At 53.1% G+C, this 24,807-nt stretch overlaps 1 long non-coding RNA gene across 1 annotated transcript; it reads right to left on the bottom strand.

Annotated features, from left to right (window-relative positions):
* Window positions 1-11,534: 11,534 nt before the first annotated feature.
* Window positions 11,535-12,361, bottom strand: LOC131559867 (uncharacterized). The gene is made up of 3 exons (XR_009274928.1): window positions 12,284-12,361; window positions 11,854-12,001; window positions 11,535-11,604 (listed from the first exon to the last, which is right to left on the bottom strand). It is a non-coding gene; the product is annotated as an uncharacterized LOC131559867 (long non-coding RNA).
* Window positions 12,362-24,807: the final 12,446 nt, after the last annotated feature.

Genomic DNA, 24,807 nt, shown 5'->3' with positions numbered 1-24,807 from the left:
CTGCTGCCGGGCCAGACCTGACTCTGCTGCTCTGCTGGGCTGGGGCTGGGGCAGGGAAAGGCTGAACTGGGCAGTGCCAGGGAGAGGAAAACAATGGAGCCTGTCCCCACAAGTCCCCACAGTGTCAGAATGGTCTCCATGGATCCATGAGGGCTCACAGTGTCACAATGGCCCCTTGGTTCTATGGAGTCCCACAGGGTCACCATGATCCCCTGGTTACACAAGGCACAGCGGGGTCACAAGGGCCCCTTGGTTCTGTGGAGCCGCACAGGGTCAGTTTTGCCAGTGGGCAGAGTCAGCACCAAAGACACAGACTCCAGCTGAAGAAATTGTGTAATTTATATGATGTATGTGTGCAAAAATTACAAAAGCATAAGCTCAGCAAAGACACATACTTATTAGAAAATAATTACAAAAGCAGAAGCTCAGCAATGCACCCAACCATCCCCACCAAAGATTGCAGCAGTGATTAACAAAGATCCAGCAGCATTTTCCCTCAGCCTTTACCATCCCCCAGACCCACACAGCAGCTGGGGAAGCTGTCACAGCCAAGGGCTGCAGAGCCACTCCTGGGCACTGGGAATTCCTGCAGGTGCCTCCAGCCCCAGGTGAGGCTCCAGCCCCGCTGGGAGAGGGCCCAGCTCTGACAGTGCTGAATGAACAAACTGACAGCACTGCTAGTGGGGCAACATCTGCTTTCATCCTCCTGTGGGGTCCCTCCCAAAGCCTGGCCAGGGCTCAGGAGGAACCAAGGGAGCTGACTTTGATCCTTCAGCCCCAAACAAAGCCAGATGGGGCCTTGTCTGATTTTTAAATACAGAAAGGTAAATCCACATTTCACCCATGAACACATACAGAGATCACATTGCTAATAATATTAGCAATATAAATATAAATTCATTAAGATAAATTCATTAAGATAAATTCATTAATGAGCAGATACAAATATAACCTTTGCTTGGAAGGTTCATCTGGAGCTCAGCTTTGCCTCAGGGCCCATTGTTCAGGCCTCGGTCAGGGCCTGGTGAGGCCTCAGTGCTTCAATCAGTGCTTTGACCTACAGATGAACTGCAACCTTCAGAACAATTTCAATAACACAGTTTAGATTTAGGTATTAGGTATAAAGGCATTGCCTCTTGTTCTTCAATTAAGTGCTGTTCAAGTTCATTACTCAGAGCTATAATTTGCATTCCTTTTAAAACATGCCTAATTAGTTGCTATTCTCTGTTCTTTATCAAATGCTTCTGTTTTTTCTTGAGACTGTGTCTCTCTTTAGACAAGTCTCAGTACTCCATTTCCAGCACAAGGTGTCACAACAACTCTAACATTAAATCATAACACACCAAGTGCTCACACTGCAATGATCACAGTGACTGCCACAAATTTATTTCACAGCAGCCTCTAATTTGGGACCCAATCCCACCAGGAAGAATTTTCTTCTTTCTGCCACTGTTCTCCTCATCTTCCTATTGAGGTGATTCCTGGTTGTTGGACCTCAAACCGAGCACTGATAGACATTCCTGCCACATTCCGGTCCTGGAACAGCCCAGGTTCCTGCCTGGCCAGCAAGCAGATAATCCAAGGCCGTGAGGTTCTGCAGAGCCCCATTTGTGTTTGTTGGAGCACACAGCATGTGCTACTGGATATCTTAACAGCATCACTTATTATTTCTTCTAATAATTGATTTAGCTCATTAATGTAAATTGGGTGCAGCCATGCAGGGGGTTTCCATTTCCCCATGGGCCATTGTTAAGGGCATGGAGCAAATCTGGGACAGGTTCCCATCTCCTCATTTTTTCAACTGCTCCTTTAACAACCCCTTCACCTGTTCAACCAGTCCTGCAGCTTGTGGATTGTCTGGGATATGAAAAACCCAGCAGTCTTAATCACTGCATTTTTCACAGTAACAGACAAAGCATTGCACATCACAGCATCAGCAAATCCTATAAAAATAGCCAATTTCATCCCTTCCTCCTTTATTCCTTGTATACAATCTCACTAAGCTTACCACTGACATTTGGGTCTTGGCCAGACCTTTTCTGTGGGGTATTCAGTGTCACAGTGAGCGGCTAAAGCTGACATATTATAATTGTCAGCCATATTTCACTGGGTCAATTTCAATTACATAGATAAAAATATAAATTACTGTCTTATATATAACTATTAAAATCAATTATTGTTATTGTTATTATTATTGTTATTGTTATTATTTAACTTGCACAAATGAACCTGAGCTCAAGATTGGAACCTTTTGTCACTCTGTGTGGGAGTATTTCAACAACAGTTTTTCCTTCTGTTGGTGCTGTTTAATAAAATTCACCCTCGTCTGCCCAAACCCACAAGGTCTTTTCCTTTTTCATGTGCATTTGAAGTCATCCAGGGGTTCAGCTTCTTTTACCCGACTGCCCCACTGCTCCCACGGGGCTCTGACCTCAGCCCACTCCAGAGCCAGGGAACTCCAGGGAAGGGCTTCCCAGCTGGGAATTTCTGATGGGACTGATTATTCACATTTACATTTAAAAAGTGACATTTTGTTTGGATCTGGCCAGACTGTGCCAGTTTTGTTTTACCGGTGGGCAGAGTCAGCACCAAAGACACAGACTCCAACTGAAGGAATCAGTGTCATTCACTGCAGCTCAAAGCAGCAAAGAATCACAAAAGGAGCAGCTCAGCAATGCACCCAACCATCCCCACCAAAGATTGCAGCAGTGATTAAGAAAGATCCAGCAGCATTTACCCTCAGCCTTTACCATCCCCCAGACCCACACAGCAGCTGGGGAAGCTGTCACAGCCAAGGGCTGCAGAGCCACTCCTGGACACTGGGAACTCCTGCAGGTGCCTCCAGCCCCAGGTGAGGCTCCAACCCCGCTGGGAGAGGGCCCAGCTCTGACAGTGCTGAATGAACAAACTGACAGCACTGCTCGTATGGCAACATCTGCTTTCATCCTGCTCTTGGGTGCCTCCCAAAGCCTGGCCAGGGCTCAAGGAGGAACCAAGGGAGCTGACTTTGATCCTTCAGCCCCAAACAAAGCCAGATGTCAGATTTCATGGCCTTGTCTGGCTTCTAAATACACAAAGGTCAATACATGTTTCACTAATGAGTGGCTACATCTATCACAGGGCTAATGACCATGCATATTTCATCAGGGAGCAGATACAAAGATAACCTTTGGATGGAAGGTTCATCCAGAGGCCACCTTTGGCTCAGGACCTGCTGTCCAGGCCTCACTCAGGGCTCGTGTCCAGGCCTTGGCACTTCAGGGAAGTGGTTTAGTGCTGGGCTTGGCACTGATGGGTGAGCGGCTGTACTGGGTGAGCTCAGAGGGCTTTTCCAACAGAAAGGATTCTGTGATTCCATGATTCTATCCACTGCATTCAGCTGGGGCTATTTTAGCAGCATTACTTTGTTCCAAAAGTTCCCTCTTGCCCAGCTCCTGTGGCCTGAGGCTTCAGCTCCTTCAGCTCCTGGTGCTGAGCTGCTCATGCTGAATGAGACGACTCGGAGAGAAGAACACAGTCCATGCAATTCCTTCTGGGACACGGAGAGGGGAGGCTGTGCAAACAGGAGCATTGTTTGCTGTGGCCTCTCTCTGCCCTTCACGCCTTTCAGTGCTTTGAACCAGCCAAGAGCTTTCTCCAAGAGTGCAATGGAGCAGCTGTTCCTGCTCCCGGGCCTGGCTCTCTCCAGTCTCTGCCCTTGCCTGCTTCTGTCCCTCTTGCTGTGCCCTGTGTTCCCCCAGGGCTCGCTGGCTGCTGCCCAGGACTGTGGCACTGGCACAGATCCAGTGCTCCAGAGCCTCCTTTCTGTGCCCTTGCAGCTGCCTGGGCACAGCAGCCTTTTCCATCTGGAAGCTCCCCATGGACAGGGAGTGCCCAGCTCCGTTCCTTGCACAGCCTCCAGGAGCCCAGGGCTGCCATCTCCAGTCCCTGCTGGCACTGGGGGCTCCCAGGTGCCTCAGGCTGCTGTGACACCGCTGCACACTGGAGGGAAGAGGGGCAGGGGCTGTGCTCAAAGTCAGCTCCATGTGCTGCTGCTGCTGCTGTTGCTGCTGCGGGGTCATTTGTGCAGCCCCGGCCCAGAGTCAGGGATCAGATCCTGCCAGTCTCTTCCAGCCCTGGCTGCTCAGAGTTTGGGCCTTGGAGCCTCAGGTGGCCAAAGGCAGCTGCTGCTGGTCCCTCTGTGTGCCCGTGTTCAGCAGTGCTGCCCCATCAGTCTGTGCCCAGCAATGGGGAAAAGCCTCAGCCCTGCAGGGCCAGGAGCTGCCGGGCTCTGCCTGAGCAGCTCAGCCAGCAGGAAGGGAGCTGCTCCACACGGGAACCAGGAGCAACGGACATTCCTTTGATAGGACATGTTTTCTATTGAAAGGAAAAAAAAGGAAAAAAGAAAAATAGGTAAATTGTAAAAGATAAGAGTAAAATCCAAGTGTAAGAGAAAAAACATAACATACAGTTACTGAAAAAATCAAAACATAAATGCCAAGTTACATTCTTTGCATTAAGAGGTAAATGATCTTTTTAAAAAGACAACTCAGTTATTTACATTGTAAATGTGCCGATGGCGTGCATCCATCTTACTGACCTCAGCAGCCTTTTAAAAGATTTTGGGCTTTGTTTCCAAACATTTGAAATTTGTATTTGAAATTGTGGTTGAAGCAAGAGGAAATTGCTTTGTGCCCTTCCAGCTCCAAGCAGGACTGGGAATGGAAACTCTGTCAAAGCCCAAATCCTTTAGAAGATTACCTTCCTTCTCAGCCTGGGAATGAGCTGCACATTCCCTTTGAAACTGTCAGGGATCTCTTAGAGACACAAAGTCCCACTGACAGGTTTTTGCTCTGGTTTGGCAGTGCAGAAGGGCAATTCTCCATCCACCAGCTCCAGACTGCACTGCCTCAGGAGCACGGCCCACTCGCCAGCTTTGGCCCACTCGTGGCACTTCTAGAGGAGGAAGAAAGTGCAATTGCACAATTCCAGCCAATCAAGAAGGAAGAATGGGACAGACAGAACACCCTGTGCAGATCCAGGCGTTCAGCCGGGACTGTGGAGAGTTTGGGTCCTTGCTAGTTGCATGTGTGTCCCCAGCTGCAATCTCTGGGCCCTGCAGCAGTGTCTCACTCACCTACCAAAGCAGAAAGCTCAGGCGCTGTGCTCGGAAGGGGCTCGTCCGATGCAGAGCTGTCAGAGCAATGTGAGGGCAGAGCCAGCCCAGCTGGGCCCAGGGCTGAGCCCAGCAGAGCCCTGGCAGAGCCCAGAGCAGCCTCAGCACCCGCAGAGCCCGGCTGCAAGGAGAGAAAGCAGAAAGTGCCCGTCAGCTGAGGGCTCCTGTGCCCTTGTGCCAAGGCCTGCGGTGCCCAGGTCATGCTGGCTGTGCCCAGAGCTGTGCCCAGAGCTGCCCATCCCTGCTGCCTTTGGCAGCAGAGCAGGAGGGCAGCACATGTGCCCAGCCTGCAGCCAGCCAGGGCACATCCAGCCCTCAGCAGCTGCCCAGAGCAGGATGCTCCTGTGCTCGCTGCCAGCTCCCAAAAGCTCTGATCCCACCCTGCCAAGCACACAGGGACCCACCTCACGCCAGCCACGGCTGGAAGAAAAGCTGCTCCCAAACCATGGCCTCAGCCTTCTCCAAGGGCACGGCCCATCCACGCCACAGGTGCTCCCCAGCACTTCCCCATCCACACTGGATCACCTGGAACATTTCCTCTGCTAAAACAAACAACACATTATTGAAAAGAGATTAGATGCAAAAAGGGAAAACAAGTAAAACGGTAAAAACTCTTGTCTCTGTAAGGGCCTTGAGGAAGGCCCAACCCCTGCATGCCAGGGAAAAACCCAGCCATGGCTGTGGGAAGCCCACACTTTCTCTCTTCCCCCCTGCACTGTCCCCCAAAATCACAGTGACCCCAAAGCAAACAAGGGCAGTGGAGCAGCCCAAGCCCTTCCTTGCCTGCACAGCAAAGCAGCCCCAGCATGGGTTCTGGAGCCCCACCTCTGCTCCCACCATGGGGGTTTGTTTGTGTCGGGCTGGCTGCCCCAGCCCCAGCCCAGGGCATGGGGGGTGCTGGGGGCTGTTGGCAGGGCCAGGAGCCCACTCCCATTTCGTACGCACCCCAGCCCATGCCCCAGCCCTGCCAAAAGCAGCTGGGCAGCCACTGAAGAATGAGTTGCATCTGCCCCAGCAAAGGGGGAGCCTTTGGTTCCCAGCCAGGCTGGGCCATGCCCAAATCTGGCAGAATTTCCCTGGCTGGGGACTCATCTGCAAATTCTCTGTGGACTTTGGCTTTGAAGAAGGTGCCAGAATCAAAGTGCATCACCTTCAGCCTCCCGTGGCCAGGCTGAAGAAGAGCTTGTCATCCATGATGATGTCTCCCTGGCTGTCTCCAGCAGCAGCAGCAGCAGCAGCAGCAGCAGCAGCAGCAGCATCCCCACCCGGTACAGCTTCTCCAGGGGCTTCTTCTCCTTCCCTGGGGGAAGACCAGGCTCTCAGGGCTCTGCCCAGGGCCCCAGCTGTCAGGGAACCACGACACGCAAAACCAGATGGGATGGATACTCCAGGGACCTGGAGAACCATTCCCAGCAACTGGGAAAATCCTAGGAGCTCCATCCACCCATAGATGCGGTCTCCAAATTTGCCCCAAAATTGTGTCCAGCTTTTAGAGGCAATAAAGAGCAAGTCCAAGTGACTTGATGATATTTTTAGCCCAGAAAGCCCTGCTGCTGATGGCACACTTGACAATCAGCAGGGGACACAGCTAGGCCAAAGCCCAGACCCTAGCTGGGAGGCTTTCTCCTCAAATATCCTTCAAACAAACCTCCATGCAAGTCACTTGGGAAAGTTTCTTCCAATGATCCATTTCTGGCACATAACTACACAGGCTTATGTGAAAGATTCTACAACTGCTCTGGAGTCAAAGAGGCAGCACTAAGGGTCCTTGTCATCTCTTTGTAGCTAAATCCCACTCTGCAGGAGTTGAAGGAGTTTGGAACAAGCTAGAGAGCACACCTCTCAGTTTTTTACATGATGCAATTGCATTTTCTTCACTTCTACACAGACAGGAAGGGTGAGTTTGGCTCACATCTCCACCGCATGGCTCACAGGGCCACAAGACTTGTAGTTACAAGAGCTTTGAAGGATTTCTTGGCCAAGAAGACACGGCCAACAAAGATATTTGTGGTTTGGAGCCAACCCTTCAATATTTCATCTTAGGGACTCATGCTACAGTGTAAGCTTCCTTAGCCAATCATGCTATGACACACAAACCTACAGCACTGCATCCTAAGGTTCTTGTTTTCCATTGTAACTACTTTTATTTTTTCTAGATCTTGGACTCTAAAACTCTGAACTTTCCTCCACTTCAACATTCCTCCCCGTGTCTCTGCTAGAAACTAGAAATCTGCATTCTCGCTTCTAGCACCTAAGTTTGGAAGCCCTTTCCAAGGTCTCAGATCAAATCCTGTGTTTAATTCTAAGCTTTGCTGACAAGACCAAAGGTCTGAGATTTCCCTGCATTTGGGTTTCCCACAACACCGATGATGTTAGTTCCAGAGTGCCCGGGATCCCTCTTGCAAGTCAACTCTGTCAGGACCAAGGCGGCTGCCGGGGGGCTGCTTGTGGCCTCTGACAGCCCATTGCCCAGGGCTTGCCAGCGCCCCAGCCCCTCAGGGGCTGCCCCAGCCCGGCCAAGCTGCCCGGCAGCAGCGCCGCAGCCCCACAGCAGCTCCAGAGCAGCCCCATCCAGAGGCACCTGGGAGCCCTCAGCAAGGCAGCCAGCAGCACACGGGCAGGAGGACACGGATGGCGCTTCCTGCCTGGCACAGGGCTTGTGGCCATCTCCAGGCACCGCTCTCACAGGGATCCCCGCAGCCCCAGCCCCTGCCCAGCCACTCGGTGGGCAGCACAAAGGCTTCAGCAGAACCACCACAGGACAAGGGGCTTCTGGCCATTTCCCCTGGGCCGCTGCACGCCTGGGCAGCTGCCTGAGCACAAGCACCCTTTTCCCCCTTTCAGGGCCTCAGGACCCCTCAGCCTGCTGTGCTGCTGAGCACAAGCACCCTTTCCACCCTTTCCTGCCTCTTGCCCTGCAGACCCTGGGCAGCAAAGAAAAGCTCCTGGCAGTCTGTGTATCATAATACATTCTATAATTATTTACAGTAATCTATAATCTATAATAATATATATAATTATATATACCCTATAATTTATTTATTTTCAATATAGATAAAACAATGAAAAGAAGAACAGAAAAATATTAAAGAAAAGAAAATTACCCCTGGCTCAGGTTGCCCCAGCAAAGACAGCCTCCAGGATCAGCTCTTCTCCTAAGTCTTCTGGCAGCACAGCCAGCCGAGCCCCGACAGACGAGGCCGGGCCCTCCATGCCCTGTGCAGCTGATCTTGCAGCCTCTGGATGGTGGAATATCGCCCACGCTGTATTTCCCCCAGCACATGCAGTGTTTCAAGTGCCAGCTGTGACACGGCACTGGTCCTGTCCTCCGTCAGGCGTTCCAGGGCTGCAAGAGAGAGGAACAGAGGCACGGTCAGAGCCAGATCTGCGGGGAGCCCAGGAGAGCCCCCTGCAAGGGCTATCCCAGCCAGCTCTTGCCATGGCCAGGAGGGAGCAGGGAGCAAGGGGATCAGCCCGAAGCTGCTGGCCACCAATGGCCCACGGGGCCCTGAAAGCTCCGTGTGCTCTGCCCACGGGAGCAGAGCCCTCCGCAGCCGGGGCAGGGATTGCAGCTCCCCTCGGCAGCCCCCGCTGTCAGCCCGCTGCCCTCACTCACCAGTGCAGATCAGCTGCAGCTCTTGCTGCTGCCCCCTCAGGCGCCGCCCGGCCATGCCTGTGAACACAGAGCCTGTCACGGCCCCAGCGGCACAGCTCCCTGCCAGCGGCGCTGCCGGCGCCGTGGCCACGCGGGCTGCTGGCCCAGCAGGGCTCAGCCCGGCCCTTGCCGCACGCTGCCGGCCCAGGGCACGGCTGCCAGAGGGCGGCAGCAGCAATGCCCAGGCCAGGCGGGGCTCCACGGCGCCCCAGGGCACGGCTGGCGCTGCCGGGGCAGCAGGCGGGGCTGGGGCCGAGCTGCGGCGGGCCGGGCCGGGGAGGGGAGGGGCAGCCCGGGCTCGGGACTCACCCATGAACCTGATGGCCGCCTCTCGCAGGGGCTCCTGTGGGCTCTCAACGTAGCGCAGGGCCCGGCGCAGGTGCTCGGCCGCTCGGCTCCTGTCCTCTGCCAGCTGCAGAGAGCGGCAGGAGGGAAGGGTTGGCGCGGGCTCAGCCCCTGGGCCGGGTGCTGCCTGCGCCCAGCCCCGGCCTCCCCTGCCCGCACAGCCCTGAGGCTCGGCCAGGACTCCCGAGAGGAGGGGGCAGAGGGCCGCCTGCTGCCCGGGGAGCCGCAGTGCCGGCCCGCCCCGCAGCCCCGCCGGGCCGGGGCTCCATGGGCACCCGGCTCGGGCCCACGGGAGCCTGGAGAAGAGCCCGCGGGGCCTCTGGCTGCAGCAGCGGGCAGGGGCACAGCTGACAGCCCTGCACACTGAGCACCGCCCTCAGGGCCTTCTCCAGGGTGAGGCTGGGGCATGCCGGCCCTCCTTACCAGGAGCTCAGTGAACTTGGAGAGTTTCTCTTTCTTCACAGTTTTTTCAAGAGCTTTCCTTTTCAGGAACTTGACTGCACAAAGCAGCGTTTCCCGAGAAGTCTGGAGAGCAGCAGAGATGCGGACATGGCCCCAGAGCCCAGGGCACAGGAGCCGCAGCCTGGAGGAGGCTGCGGTCCAGCAGGTGCAGGGCAGGAAGCAGCCGAGCCCCCTGCCAGGGGGACAGCAGCAGCCCGCGAGTCCTCACCTGTGCCACACGCAGATTCTCATCATGGCAGTGGAAGAGCAGTGGGAGCAGGCTCTGCCACACTTGTGTCATCAGGGGCTTTTTTCCTTCTTCTTCTACAGCAGAAATCAAGGTGTGAAAGACAATCATGGAGAACTGCTGCACCTGGCTATCACCCTGTAGAACAGGAAGGCAGCAAGAGCTCAGCATCAGCTGGTTCTGGCCCACATTGGCACAGGCCTGCATCTGCACGGGGCACCAAGTGTCCGGGCAGCAGCCAGTGGCTGTGGCTGGGGGCACAGAGCCTTACGTGGTCAAAGAGTGGCAGGAACACCTTAGCCAAATGCAGGGCAATGGGACTGGGTATGCGGGCACCGTTATCCAGGAACAGATAGCCCAGTAGCATGGTGGTCATCCTGAGCCGCAGGAGCTCCACGAGCCTTTCGGTCAGGCTCCACATTCTTTCGGCCTGTGTGGAACACGACTTTGTGAAAGGCCACCCTGCTGCCGCAGGGCCCAGAGGCCAAAGGCCTGTCCTGAAGCACTGGGGCAGCTGAAGCGGGAGGCAGGAGAGCTGGGAGCAACTGCCACAGCGCCCGAAGGCCAGGCAAGGCCAAGCGACTGCGTTGCCCAGCCCCACGCTGCCTGCACGGCTTCAGCCACTGCCCCCTTCTCACCAGCAGGGAATGGTCCCTGAGCGGGAGAAGGGCCCTGAGCAGCTGGCTGCCAATGTCTGCGCGGTCTCTCTGCAGGTGCCATGACAAGACAAGATCCATGATGCTGTCCCTGCATTCCCTCAAGTCCAGGCACTCGAGGACCTGCAAGACACAGGGCAGTGACGGGGGAGCCGGCCGGCAGGAGCCTGGAGCCGCACGGGGCTGGGCCCAGGCAGCAGCACAGAGCACGGGCACCGTCCCAGGTGGCTGCGGCAACAAGAGGGCAGAGAGCTGGGAGGCAGCTCAGCCAGGTCATGCTGGCCTTGAGGCTCACCTCCACAAGGAATGCCAGGGCAGGGAAATCCCAGTATGGCATCTCTTTGCTGAGCATCTCAAGGAGGCAGCATAAGATCCTTTTACACAAGGGCCTGGATGCATGGCGCATCTCCCTGGAAGGTGGAAAGTGTCACTAAGACCTTGAGCCGGGGCGGGGGGGGGGGAAGCCTCTCCCAGCACTGACTCACATGGTTCTTGTCCTTCCCCACCACCCACTGCCAGGGGACCTGGGCCCTTTGAGGTGTGGCCGCTCCTGGGCACCCCCTTTCCCAGCCTTTTCCAGTCTGCTTTGCTGTCGCTCATCCCTTTGGCCCACAGCCACGGGGACTATGTGGGACAGCCCGGGCACAGGGCACAAATGCCAGGAGCAATGAGGAGAAGGGGGTGTCTCACCCGGCCAGCAGAGCCACGGCAGAGTGATGGGTATCAACACAGAGCAGCGTGTCCCAGCCACGCTTGCCTTCCATTGACACCACCACCTGCTCACACTGGAGAAGGCAGAGCAGGGACTTCAGGGTCTGCACTGCAAACCTGTGTGCACAGCAAAGCCCAAGTCACACTGGGAGCACTGGCTCCTTCGCAGGCCATGTGGCAGGGACAGGAGGAGTGGCATGGAGCACCTGTTGGGGCTGGTGGCAAGGCCGTGCTCTTCCTGGCATTGCTTCCAGAAGGTATCAACCTCCTCTGGCATCTCTTCTGTGCTGAAGAACACTTGGAAGAGCAGATGCACAAACAGGTGGGGGAAATGCGGAGCCACTATTCTTGGGACAGGGGCCTCCTGAAGGATCTTCCACATCACCACGGTTGCCTGCAAGGGACAAAGCCCCCCGAGACAGCACTCAGTGCCGAGGTGTCCGTGTGGTGGGGCCCAAGCTTAGCAGGGAGAGGCCCCGAGAGACCTTGGCAGGCAGAGCACAGGGCCTGGTGGGCCTGAAGCTGCCCCTGGGCCAGGTTTCAGGCCAGCGCCTGAGGCAGGGAGATGCAGTGGGGGAAGGAGGAAGGAGAGCTGCTGGAGAGGGAGCCTTGGGGCCAGCAAAGGCCAGTGTCAGAAACTCACAGCCAGGCCAAAGACACCCGTTTTGTCCCTATCAGAGGTGCACATGCTGTGCTCTGGCCAGCTCCCCAGCACATCCAGGAGTATCAGCTGCACTGGCTCTGCAGTCCTGAGCGAGCCCATGATGGTCTTCCACATGGTCAAAGCAGCTCTGTAGGGTTAGAGCTCTGTCTCAGGGGCGGTCTCAGACACAGCACCGTGGCCTGGGCATCCCCAGGGGCCCAGCTGACCACAGGCTCTGCCTCTGCCCACTGCCCTGTGGGGACAGGGCCCTTAGGGGCAGCAAGGCAGCATGGCAGCAGGCTCGGGGGCTGACGTGCCAGGGCTGGGAAAGACAGCAGCCAGAGGGCCCTGGAACTCAGACACCTGGGACAGGTGGTACAGGCTGATGGGCTGGGAAGGCCTGAGCCTTCTGGGCAGGTGGGCCCCATACCTGTCACAGGACGGGGCCACACGCAGGAGCGTCACGACTGCGTCACCCGGGTGTGCTGCGGTGAGATCCAGCAGGGCCTTGTCCAGCCTGTGCTCGGCAGAATCATTGGCCATGAGCCAGCGGTGAATGTACCTCACCATGGCGGGCACCTGGAGAAGGCACGGGGAGACTTGGAAAGCTGCTAGAGGGAACAATGTCCCCAGGGTCCCCAGAGAAGTCCTTCCCTTCCCAGCGCACTGCCATGGCCTCAAAGGCTCCCAGGGACCACCAGGCGTTGCTGGGGAATGCACAGGACTCATGGGGGAATTGAAGCCTGGCCCCAGCTGCTTACTTGTTCTGGCCTGGCAACACCCTTCTCCAGGAGCAAATCCAGCATGGCGGCACTGGTCTCATGATTGAGGAGCTCTGAGCGAGCTCTGAGCCCAGTGCCCATGGTGCTGGTCTCTTCCTGCCAAATGCTCCTGATGAAATCGCAAACGAGCTGTAGGAGAAGGGCAAGAAGCCGGGGATGTTGCATGGAGTGCTGCACACACGGTGCTGGGCTGAGCATGGACAGCAGGCCCAGCCCAGGTGGGGGTGGCTGCAGGTACCTGCGCTGTGCTGCAGAAGCGGCCACGTCTGCGCTCCTGCTCCTGTGTGCGCTCCAGGGCTGCATCTGGCAAAGAGCGAGCGCAGCCAGAGCTGAGGGGCTGCGGGAGAGGCCAGAGAACACAGCCCAGACCTGCACTCCCCAGGCAGGGAGAGCCTCGGGACGCCCCAGGGGATGGAGCATGGCCCCTGCGGGGTGTCTGCCCAGCCCCTCTTCCATCCTGTCCATGGGCATTTTCCCAGGGGATGGGATGGGATGGGATGGCATGGCATGGGGCCAAGGTGGCTGCAGGCTCCAGTCCTGCAGCCCAGCTCTGCCACTCACCCTCCTGCGGTGGATGGAACGGCACCGCCTCTTCATTCTCCTGTGCTGGAGCAGCTCCAGGGCCTTCTTCCTCCTCCTCCTCCTCCTCCACAGTGGCCAGCTTGGGCACTCTCGAGGCTCTCTGGCGCCCCAGCACCGAACGCAGCCGGTGCCGCTCCTGCAGGGCCTCCTGCGCCGTCCCTGCGGGCGGGACGCGGCGGTCAGCGCTCGGCCCGGGGCCAGCGACGGCCCCCGAGCGCCCCTCACCCGTCCCGGGCCGGCCATGCCCGGGTGTTCGATCCCGGGAACGCGGCACGGGAGGCTCGGGGCCGGCGGCCGCGCTGCCGAGCGACGGAGCTCGAGCCGGGGAAGCCGCAGCGGAGGCGGCGGGAGCGGCCGCGCCGCGTGTGTCCTCCGCGAGCCCCGGGAAGAGCCGGGGCCGGGGCCGGGACTGGACCCTGCCTCGGGCCCGGGGCCGGGCTCGGGCCAGGCGGAGCCGAAGGGCGGCGATGCCGCCCCCGCACCAGGCACTGATGCCCGCCCAGCAGCGCCACCGCCAGTACGGCCAGAGCCAGGCGGAGGCGAGACCGCGGCGGGACGGCCGGGGCCGGGCACGGGGCAGCCCCGCCCGGGGCCGGGGGCGGGCCGGGGGCATGGCCCGGCCCGGAAGGGGAGAGGGAGGCGGGGAGAGGAGAGGGACGCCGGACTCGGGACCCCGGGAGAAGGGTGCCCGACAGCGGGAAAGGGAGAGAGAGAGAAAGAAAGGGACAAAGAGAAAGAGGAAGAAAAATAGGAGAAAGCGTGTTTTAAACTGTCTGCTTAGCTGCTCTCGCCGCTGCTGCTGCCGCTGCTGCTGCTGCTGCCGCTGCCGCCGCTGCAACTGAAGCACCGGGGCCGTTCGTCCCCGTGTCTGTTCCCCGCTCGCCCCACGAGCCCCACGTTCGAGCCCCGCGCGCCCCGGGGACAGCCCCTCCGTCTGCCCAAACACGGGAACTTTGCAGCCTTGAGCCCGGATGCAGAGCCCTGACTCCTGCGCACTGGCACAGCGATCCCCTCGCTCGCTGCTGTGCATTGTCCTTGCTGAGGGGCAAACACTGTCGGGCCACCTTCCCTTGGGGTAGGATTCCTACCTGAGCCCAGCACTGCACTGACATCTCCAGTGTTGCTTTCCAGTAAAAACAGGGGAAGGAAAACTGTGTGTGGCTCATGGGATTTTAGACCATCTAAAAATCACTAAGTCAATGATCTCAGAGGTGAGGTGCACCTGGAATTACTGGGATGCAACATGGAAAAGGGGAGCATAGAAATAGAGGGAAACATCTTGGATTGTTTCTTTCATTTTCATTTCCCTTCTGGAAAGCTGTTTCAGTTTTCCAGGAATCTTCTCCTGTCTGCTCTTCCCAAGAATCTCTCATGGAGAGCAAGGTCAAGCTTCTGTCACAAGACTTTCCACCAGGAAATTCCGCCACTGATGAAATTTTCATTGTGACTGTGCTGGTTTAGGGCAAATTTTGGGAGGAAACCTCCAAAAGGGGTCCATCTAGAAAGCAAGTTCAAGCGGCCCCTCCCCCTACTAGTTCAGGAAAAGACCTCCCTTGAGAAAAGTGAAAAATCCCCACTTTATTTCACAAGTAAAGTAATCACAAGCATGAAAAATGAATAATATTAAATAAAACCTCTGACAGTGCTGAAGAGATGGCAAATTCAGAAAGTCCTGTTTGTGGGTTGTAGTTGGCTCACTTGGTCTCTTCTAAGTCCCTCTGGTTCTGGAATGCAGCGTCCCAGAGCTCAGTGGGCCAGAAGTGTGAGCTGCTGCCGGTGTTTTTCTGGGTTTTCATTCCAGAGCAGGTTTAAACAATTCCAAGAAAAAGGAAAGCCACAGTCTGAGGAACTTCTCTGCCTAAGCTAGCTAAAACCAAATTGCTGGACCTGGGCTGTGAAGGCATCGGGAAATTTCCAAATCTGGGCACTGGCGGTCCCAGCAAACACCAGAGCTGGATGGTGCTGGAGCCAGAACCTGCAAATATCAAAATTATGGCTTTCTGTGCCAGCAAGTCACTGGACTTGGGCTGTGCTGGCACCAGGTATTTTCCAAATCTGGGTACTGGGGCAGCAAACACAAGATGTGGTCGGTGCCAGACCCAGTAGCAGCAAGTTGCCGAGTTCTGGCTTTCTTTGCCAGAAAATTGCTGCATTTGGGTTTTGCTGGCACTGAGAAATTGCCAAATATTAACTTTCTGTGCCAGGAAATTGCTGGAATTATGCTGTGCAGGCATCTGAAAAATTCCGGATCTGGGCACTGATGGTGTCAGCAAACACAAGATCGGAGTAGTGTAGGCACCAGGTATTTGCCTGGTTTTGCTTTCTTTGCCAGCAAATTGCTGCACTTGGGCTGTGCTGGCACAGGGAAATATCCAGATCTGGGCATGGGCAGTGCCATCAAACACCAGGTCTGGGTGGTGACAGTCTTGGCACCAGGAAATTGCTGCCTTCTGTCTTCTTTTTCCAAAAAATTGCTGCACTTGGCTGTGTTGGAATAAGAAATGTCCAGACTGGGGTACGGGCAGTGGCAGCAAACACCAGATCTTGGCATTGCTGGTGCCAGCACTGGGAAATTGCCAGATTTTGACTTTCTTTACCAGAAAATTGCTGGACTTGGCTCTGCCAGAACAAGGGAATTTCCAGATCTGGGCACTGGTGGTGGCAGCAACACCAGATCTGGGCGGTGCCAGGCCCAGTAATGTTGGAAATGAATTTGTAGAGAATTTTTAAGGTTTGATAGAAGGTTTCTATAGTATGTATACAAGTGTCACGATCTGTCCTTACAAACGGGTTTTGTGGTAGTTTGTGGGTTGATCTCAGAGTGCAAAAAACACCGACACGGTACAGGGAGTTGCTGCTATAACCAAAACAAATGTACCTTTATTGAATAACCACAGCAAAATGCATTGAGGAGGAACTGGGGGGAAAGGGAAAAATAAGGAAAAAGAGGGAGGAAGAGAAAGGAAGGTATAGAGCTACCAACTGTTTTACTAGGCCAGGACTAGACCCAGAGCTAAGCAAACTCATTCAGCCAGGTGACATTCTGTAACATCAGAAGCTGGCAACCTTGAGGACTTGGCTGCCAAAAGGTTACAGTTTGCACTGGGCCCAGAAGTCTTTTTCCCTAAGGCAAAGCAAATTGAAATGTGAAGTTTAAAAGCTTCAAATGACTATGAAAGGAAACTGCAGAATAATTTCTGGAAGGGCATCATTGTCAATGATCATGCAGACCACCAACAGCTGGAGCTGAATCCAGAATTGCTTCTTCCAGCTGGGCAGGAATTCATTCCACTGGCAAGCACTGGTCCATGGCAACAAATGATCTCCTAGCTCTGGGCTGAATGGCACCCAGGCTGCAGTGTAGATTTGAGGAGCCCTTGTCACTTGTTATTGGCCTCCCAGGGCACTCATCCTTCTGCAAACAAGGTGCAAACACAGCTGGAGTGCTGTCCCAGGTAAATATACATACAGGTGACTTTGCCAAAGCAGTGCATCATTTCCCAGTGAAATCCATGACTTCTTCTTACGTATGGAATTGTGATTGAAGACACCTGTGAGCCAGATCTGTGGGAGATGGCAAAGGAGCAAAGCTTTGGGATTTGGGCACACTTCTCTTGATTTCTTTGCTCAGGCCTTTGGTGAGCACAGAACACACCTAGGTAGAAAACCTTTGACTATACAGGATCTTTTGGATCCATTGTCCCCCAAACATGTCAAGGTGTGGCCCTGTTACAATGAGAAGTTGAAAACAGCAGCACAAATGACACAAAGAAAACATGGCCAAAGAGGAATAGGAGAGGCCCAATGAGGAAAGAATGTGGTGAGACACTGGCACACTGAATGAGCTGCACTCCCATAATCTCTAGGCTAGCAGGTCATGGTCTCACATTCTCCTCCTGGTTTATTTAAATGTTATTTATTTATTTTTGTTTTTCATCATCAAAATAAAATATATACAATTAAAAATATGTCATCAAAACTTAAAGACAAAATCAAAAGACATTAATTCAAAACTACATCTAAAGATCAGAACGTATGTACAGCTGTAACTATCAAGCCTAATGCATCAATCCTATTCTTCAAACACTCTTCACACAGGCGGCAGCTTCTTCCTGAGCTGGGAGGAAAGAGAGCTCTTCTGGATGGGAGGCAAGGACTTTGTGGGTGAGGGAACATCGGAAGTGTCCGGAGAAAACTTCTCGGTAGGACTGTAACCAGCCAGATCTGCAAAATGGAGACAAAAAGTTTAACAGAGAGGCAAACTTTAACAGAGGCCACCATGTAAACCTAAAGCATCTGAAGCTACATAATTCCTGGGACACATTTCCTGGAAATGTCTAAACAGCTGCACAGGGAAACATGCTCCTGCTGGCAGACACTGAGGCAGGCCAGGGCAAACCCTGAGCCACTTGCCCAGAGCTGGCACAGGCCCAGCCTGGCCTCTGGGCTGCCCTGGGGCAGCAGGGAGCCCAGAGCCCTGTGCTCCCCAGGAATGACTCAGCTGCACATGCACCCTCTTGCTCCTCTGCCTGCCCCACAGCTCAGCAGCCCCACAGCTCCAGGGGCACTGGCAGCAGCACAGCTCCTTGCAGGGGCACGTGCAGGGCACAGCTGTTCCCTGGCAATGTGCACGGCCTCTCTGGGCTGCCACCAGACCCTTCCTCCCAGCAGAGACTGGCCCAGCTCCCCCCTCACCTCTGTGTGAGGCTGAGCCATGATTGCCCTTCATCTTGTCTTCAATCTGGAGCTGCTTCAGGCCCCGCATGCCATGACTAGGAAATGTGATGGAGAGAGTGGGGGCAGATGCACACCCTTCCTTAGGATTTTGTCATTTTTGGCGCAGCTCAAAAGGCAAATCCAGAGGTTTCCAACTCAGCGCTTCCTCAGCTTTCTGGAGAACATCTCGCCTTCACCAGCCCAGCATTTTGGGGAGGTTTTCCCGCACATGTGGAGGCTTGCTGGCAGCACATTCCTTCAGCTGGGTGCCCATCACCTTGCAGAGGGCAGAGGCCAGCTTGGTGGCCACGGTGCGGACGTTGGCGCTCCGCACAGGCAGCGCCTTGTTCTCCAGGCAGGACCAGAGCACGGGCAGGGCGTCGCGCTGGGCGACTTCAGGGCTCCTGGCATGAACCCCCTGCACAAGCACTGCCGGGACAGAGACACAGCTCCTTACCCACCAGCCTCACTGCAACAAGGATCTGCCTCTGCTTCTGCTTCTTGCCAGCCTCTCTGGCCAAGAGCAGCAAAACAGCACCCAGAGCCCCTTGGTCCAGAAACGGGCAAAGCAGCTGATCATCCTGGAAACAGAACCACCAACCCCTCAGCACTAATTGCTCCAACCAGAGCCTTGTCCCTGCGGCAGACTTCCTACCTTTACTAAATTATTTCACAATCTCTGCATGAACAATGAATGAAATGTCCAATTGCTTTTGATTTCCATTAAGAAGTTGTCTAAACCCGCACTGAAGATTTGGAAATGCATCATAGAGAGGAAATGGAGAGATTTCTAATAAAAGGGATGATTCCATTTTTGTAACTTTGATGTCAAGTGCCAAATGTCTAATCTGGCTCTTCCCTGTGCTCAGTGGCACACAGCAAAGGGCAGGATTAGAACACACCTCAAAACTCCAGCCCACCAGAGATGGCTGCTGCCTGACAGCTGGATGAGAAACATCAGTGGCCAGCTGGTTTCTTTGGCAGAATGCTTTTGGGGCTTCCTACAAAGAGCTGCTTCAAACCTCAGGGTGTCTTAGACAATTACCCAGACCCCATTCCTGTGGTATTTGAGCATCTCCACATTTTAATGCCATTTCCCCTCTCAGTCTTAATGGCATTTTTTCTTATAATGTCCACTCAAATAGGGGCATAGAGAAAGAGAAATGCTACACAGGGGACTGAAAGGTAACCAAAACACGAGTGTTTTCTCCCATTGTCTCTGAAATCTCTCTGCCCATTTTCTTAACTGAACTGTATCAAACATAGACAAAAGCTTACTACCAATAGGCTCCTTGCAACAGGCAGATTTGGCTAAGAGATGAAAACCTGAAATGCTCTGGAGACCATTCTTATTTTCTGATCAGACAAAATGTTATCTAGCAGCCATTTAATATTCTGTGGTGGAAGAGACTTCATTTTCTCTATGCTGTTAATCCACCAGCAGACATCAACATTGAAAGAGCTCCTGCAAGTACCCAAAACCAATTCTGCTAAGCGGGAAAGGGTTATGGTACCCATTTTAAAATGGGAATTCATTTCAGTTTAAATGCAATTAAAGACATCGGTGACTACTGAATGTGAGGAACAGCTGTCTGTTCCTACTAAATCTCAGAGAGAATATCGGCTTTTTCTAAAGTAGTCCTAATTTATGGCTAATTCCTTTATTTGAAAAAGAGATCAAAAGAACTGCTAAACTAAATTCCCTGTTGCTGGAGATCTACTTTATTCAAATGCTCTTTAAAGGGCCTTTGACATTCCCAATCTCAGAACATGCGCTTTTGAGATGCCTAATGAAGACACAAAGTTATTAAACCTTGCATTCAAAGATGTTGGCATATTTAGCAGTGGATTTAGCCCAGTTAAAGCAAGGCTATCAATCATCTTCTCTATTATACATTGAGATTATCCTTTTTCCATTCCTTGGCTCTTGCTGACATAGCAAGCTCCACTGAGGAATCAATTATCAGCTGCATTTGTAGCATTTTGGGCAGCGCTGACACAGGCAGACACTGTTTGCACACCCTGAAAGGCTCAGTCCAAGGCCCCTCTGACAGCACAGGCAGGGAGCCTCAGCACTCTTCTTCTGTCCCTGTGCCCCAGAGGCTGCCTTGCACTAAACCCGTGCCTCTGGTACCTCTGTTGAGTTCTGGACTAAGCTGTGACCCCCAGGCTCTGCACGGTTCAGCCTCAAAACTTTCCAAGAGAAAAACAAGAATTCTGTGAGGACAAAACAAACGGATGCCCTTAAAGAGCATTGGCCACCATTTCCCCTCAAAGATCACAGATGTCCCTGTGCTTCCCAGAGAGGAGCCAGCTGGGGCATTTTTAGCCCTCCCTTTGCTGGAGGTGGTTCTGAGCTGCCCCAGTGAGAGCTCAGCCCCAGGCCGAGCGCCGCCCCCATCTCAGGTGCTGCCCAGCTCTGCAGCAGCCAGGGAAAACCTGCCAAACCCACCTGCCTTGGCCATGGGGCAGCAGGGACACGCTCAGCAGCTCCTGGTTTGGAGGAGCTGCTCTGCTGTCTGCTCACAGGCATTCCCTGTAAATGCTCCCTGGGAAGAGCTCTGGGCTCAGAAGGGGAGGCCATACCTGTGATACACTCGGTGACATCCAGCAGGGCTTGGCCACTCAGGTGATTCCATTGGTAGCTGAACTCTTTCAGCAGGGACACTTTATCTACAAGGGAAACATACGTTTCTGCTCACTTTGCTCAGGTCATATGAGAAAGGGCAGGGCCAACCCCATTTTATAAAATAAAGTACATTTCTGCTGTGTTTTGAATCCTTTTCTTCTTTCCTTCCAGCCTACTTGGCAGGGTTTTAAATTCCAAAAGAAAAGCTCTCCTCTCACAGTTGTAAATCCAAAGTTGTCTGCTGTAGCAGGAGCTGTGTTAAAACATTTCACATCAGGGACCTCCAGAGTTCAGTCACATGGAAGCAGTGAAAAGGTTTTGCATCCCAGAGCACAAAGGAAGAGCCCCATACTTGGGTCACAGAAAGGCACTGAGTCAGGCAGTTCCTGAGTTCACAGAGCAGCTGGGGAGGAGAAAGTGGAAGCTCCCCTTGAAGACCTGCCTCTTCAACACTCCTTTTTTCAGCCCTATTTTCCCAGTGCAGCATTCTCAGAGCTGACATAAATCTGTGTGGCAAAGGAATTTACAGCAGCCCTTGCCTATGTAGTTAATTGCTGTGGCCATCTTGCCCCACGCAAAACAACATTTTGAACAAGGCATCATTGACAGCTGGTTTTATACCTGTTTGTTCTAAAGAAATGGACTTGGTGAATCATCAGTTCCCCTCTGAAAACAGAAGACAAAGAAGAAAAGTGGAAAATAGGCAGCTAATGCCTCTGATGTAGAGCCTTCCAGGTGGCTGCTCTGCAGAAGCTCTGATGGGTCAGTGTCCCTTCATGCCAACAGCAAAGCTGTTCATTTGGGAAGTCAGATGGGGCCCAAGCAAACTCCAAACCCCCTTTGCCCCTGAACTGTAGCAGAGCTGTAGTCCAGGACTTGCTCTTCAGACAAGCAGCACAGAGCCAAGGGCTCCTGGGACTGTTGGGAAATGCTGATCCCATTCCAGCCTGTTGGGGATGGTGCATAAGGACTGCACCTGCACAGCCTCTGGTGGGTGTCAGCTGCAGTGTTCCACAGACAAGAGCAGCTGTCAAGGCACTCAGCGCTCTCTTGTGCAGGAGAGACAGAGACGAAGCTGAGGAGAGTCCCTGCCAGGGCTCAGCCTTACCCAAATGAGCAATGGATTCTCCCAGTGCTTTCACAGCTGCCCCACGAACCCTGGGATCCTTTGAGTTCAGGTTCTTTGTTACTCCTTCCACCAAACCAATGATCACCGGGTTCAAGGCATCATTCAGGGCCCCTGTGATTTCAGCCAGCACGTCCAGCACCCTCTGCTTCACTTTCTTATGGCTGTCAGATATTCTCAGGACAAAATATTCAAAAATCTGTGAAGAGAACAAGCAACGTGAAAGCTGGATTCAAATGCCCCTGTTTGAAGAGCAGCTGTAGCAATCAGCAATGTCAAAGATGAAAGTGATCAACTCTTCCAGGATCCAGACAATTTCTGTAAGTAACAGGTGGACTTCTGAAATGTAATGTGCTGTACAGCTCTCATTAGAGCAGGTTCAGTCCCTTGATAGCCTCATTATCAGGCACCTTTCCCTGGAAAAAGGGAAAAAGCAGCTACTGGGAGGAGAAGGCAGAGATGAGTCCTTAGCTGTTTTCCTCCTTTTCCAAAGAGAAAAACAGACCCCCAAGAAGGGTGATCACTGTCTTTACCAAGAGGAATAGGAACAAGGATGGAAATGAGTAGCCAGAGCTGTGCCTGTGTAAGACAAGATGGAGTATATAGAAGTATTCCTAAATAAAACAGCTGGGTTTAAACCAACCCACCCTGATACTTCTCTTCCCTATGCAAACCCATTTTTGGTCTACAGAACAATTGCCATGCTTTCAGGGGCTAGATTCCCTTCACTTAACCCAGCTGGGAGTAGGAGAGAGCAGCAGTTACACCAGCAGAAAATTCTGCCATCATCTGATGAACAGCATCAATAGGCACCTGCCAGACAAATACAGCTGGACTGAAATAACTTGTCCTGAAGCCTGGACCTGAATTACATTTGTCTGGGTGAGAGGGACCAGCGTGTCCCAAACAGCCAGGACAGAGTGCCAAGACACACTGAATTAACTTTGCTGCTACAGGTTTAGGAAAGGAGCTAAAGGAAAGGAGCAGTGAAGATACCCTACATACTTGGGCAATGTTAGTGGAGATGAGCTGGGGGCTGGTTTTGCACAGGTCTTGGAGGAGTTCCACTCCTTCCATCCTTGTCTGAAACCCCTTGGCTTCCAGGAGATGGTGAAGCTTCTGGAGCAGCTCCGTTTCTTCCACAGCTGGAGGTGACGTGACCTGGGCTTTTGCACGGGGTAGGAGGTGTCCATCAGAGGGAGATTTCACCCTGGAAAATAAAACCAAATGAGGACCTGGTGGTGATAATTATCATAGCATGGCATCCCCATCGAGGAAATAATAAGCATTGACTCCATGATTCCAGAAGGCTGATCAATCACTCTATTTTACTATACTATACTATACTATACTATACTATACTATACTATACTATACTATACTATACTGAAACTCATTGCCCTCACAGACAGTCTGATACAGACAGACCAGATTGGTCAATCGAATTCAAAACACCATCACCAGTGTCCAATTAAGAAATCACCCTTTGGTAAACAAATCTCCATAACACATTCCATGTGTTCACAACAACAGGCGCAGCAAGTGAAGATAAGAATTGTTTCTCATTCTTTTCTCTGATCTTCTCACAGCCTTTCTCAGGACAATGCCTGGCAAAATTGTGCCTGCTGCTCTCTGTGGAGAGAGCTGCAGCCACAGACAATACCTTCAAATAATTGTGAGCAAAACATCTTGAGCAGCTTTCCCAATTTTGTGATTTCAAGCTGGAAAATCATGAGGCTCTGAAGAACAGTGTGGACCTCATGACAATCATTATGGGAGACAATCTGCCAGTGACATTCTCACCACTGCTCACTCAGGAAAGCCAAGGATGAGATGCATCTGATCTATCCTCAGATGGCTGCCAGGGCACACAGGTCACATTGCTTTGTGGAGAAAGAGAGACACTACTGCCAAGTTTAAATGCCTCCTCATAAGGGATGTGTGTGTCTTAGAATAAGGAAACTCATCACTCTGGAGAAATGTCTCTATAACCAGGCATGACAATCTGGAAAAGTAGCTCAGATGCATCTGAACAGATAAACAGGGTCATATTTGAAGGATTCAGAAAATCAGTAAGGGAGATAAAAACTGAACCCAGACATCCCAGAACTACACTCACATTTCATTTGCTTCCCTAGAGACCAGATTCACAGCTTAACAACCCCACTGGGAACAATTCTCCTGATCAACCTGTCTCTTCCATGAGCACAGGAAGATGCCAGCTGTGCTACTGAGGCATGTGGTCACTTTCCTGCCACTGCTGAGCAGGACAGAGCTAAATAAATCCCCTCTGCTATCAGAGGAGAACAGGTTCAAGCAGCTCTGCAGCTGCCATGAAGAGACAGCAAGGAGCAATTCCTGTCTTAAATGCTGATTGCAGCACAGGGGGAAATAAACCAAACATGCTTTCCATCAAGCAAATTACATGAAGGACAGGAATATCAAGACAAAAAGTTCACATTCAGACACCTGTTGACTGAAGTTGTTCAGTAATTGCCTTGCTCCTTACTACTCAAACTTGGTGCTGTTTGAAGGTAAGAAAACCATGATTCAGCCAGGCCAAACCACACGGATGAGAACTGCATCTTTGTGGAAGGGCATCTTGCTTCCAGACTGAGATTTCTCTTCAAAACACCCATCTGAAAAAGACTCCACTCAGGTGAAAAAAAAGCCCTGTTTGAATTTACTTGTCCCAAGTCAGGCAGCAGAAACTTGGCCCTCTCCCAGCCTCCACAACACTGCCCTTGCCACTGCACTGGATCGTCTGAGCTGCCACCAATGGGTGTCTGTTTGTCTCTCCATTTTTGTGGAAACCCCTCCAGAGAAGTTGTGTTCAGCACAATGCACAAGTAGACATTTTTTATCCTAGAGCATTTGTCGGGAAAGAAAACAATCTGTGGCATTGGTCATCTCTGCCAGACAGTTTTTCCTGAGGAAGAGGCATGTAAAGCTTGTCATGTGCTTTGTCACATCTGACAAAAGTGCTCAGTACTGTTTGCTAGCAGACAATGTGGCCTGGGGCTCCTCTGAGCCATCGTTCCTCTCCTTCACCGGCTCCTTGACAGATGGGCTTTCAGCCCTCTGGTTTTCCATCCCCTACAAAGACACAGAGAAACCCC

This window comes from Ammospiza caudacuta, chromosome 7 (genome assembly GCF_027887145.1).
Source record: "Ammospiza caudacuta isolate bAmmCau1 chromosome 7, bAmmCau1.pri, whole genome shotgun sequence".
Lineage (NCBI taxonomy): Eukaryota > Metazoa > Chordata > Aves > Passeriformes > Passerellidae > Ammospiza > Ammospiza caudacuta.
The sequence above is the reverse complement of the archived record's forward strand: the minus strand, read 5'-3'. Positions and strand labels throughout refer to the sequence as shown.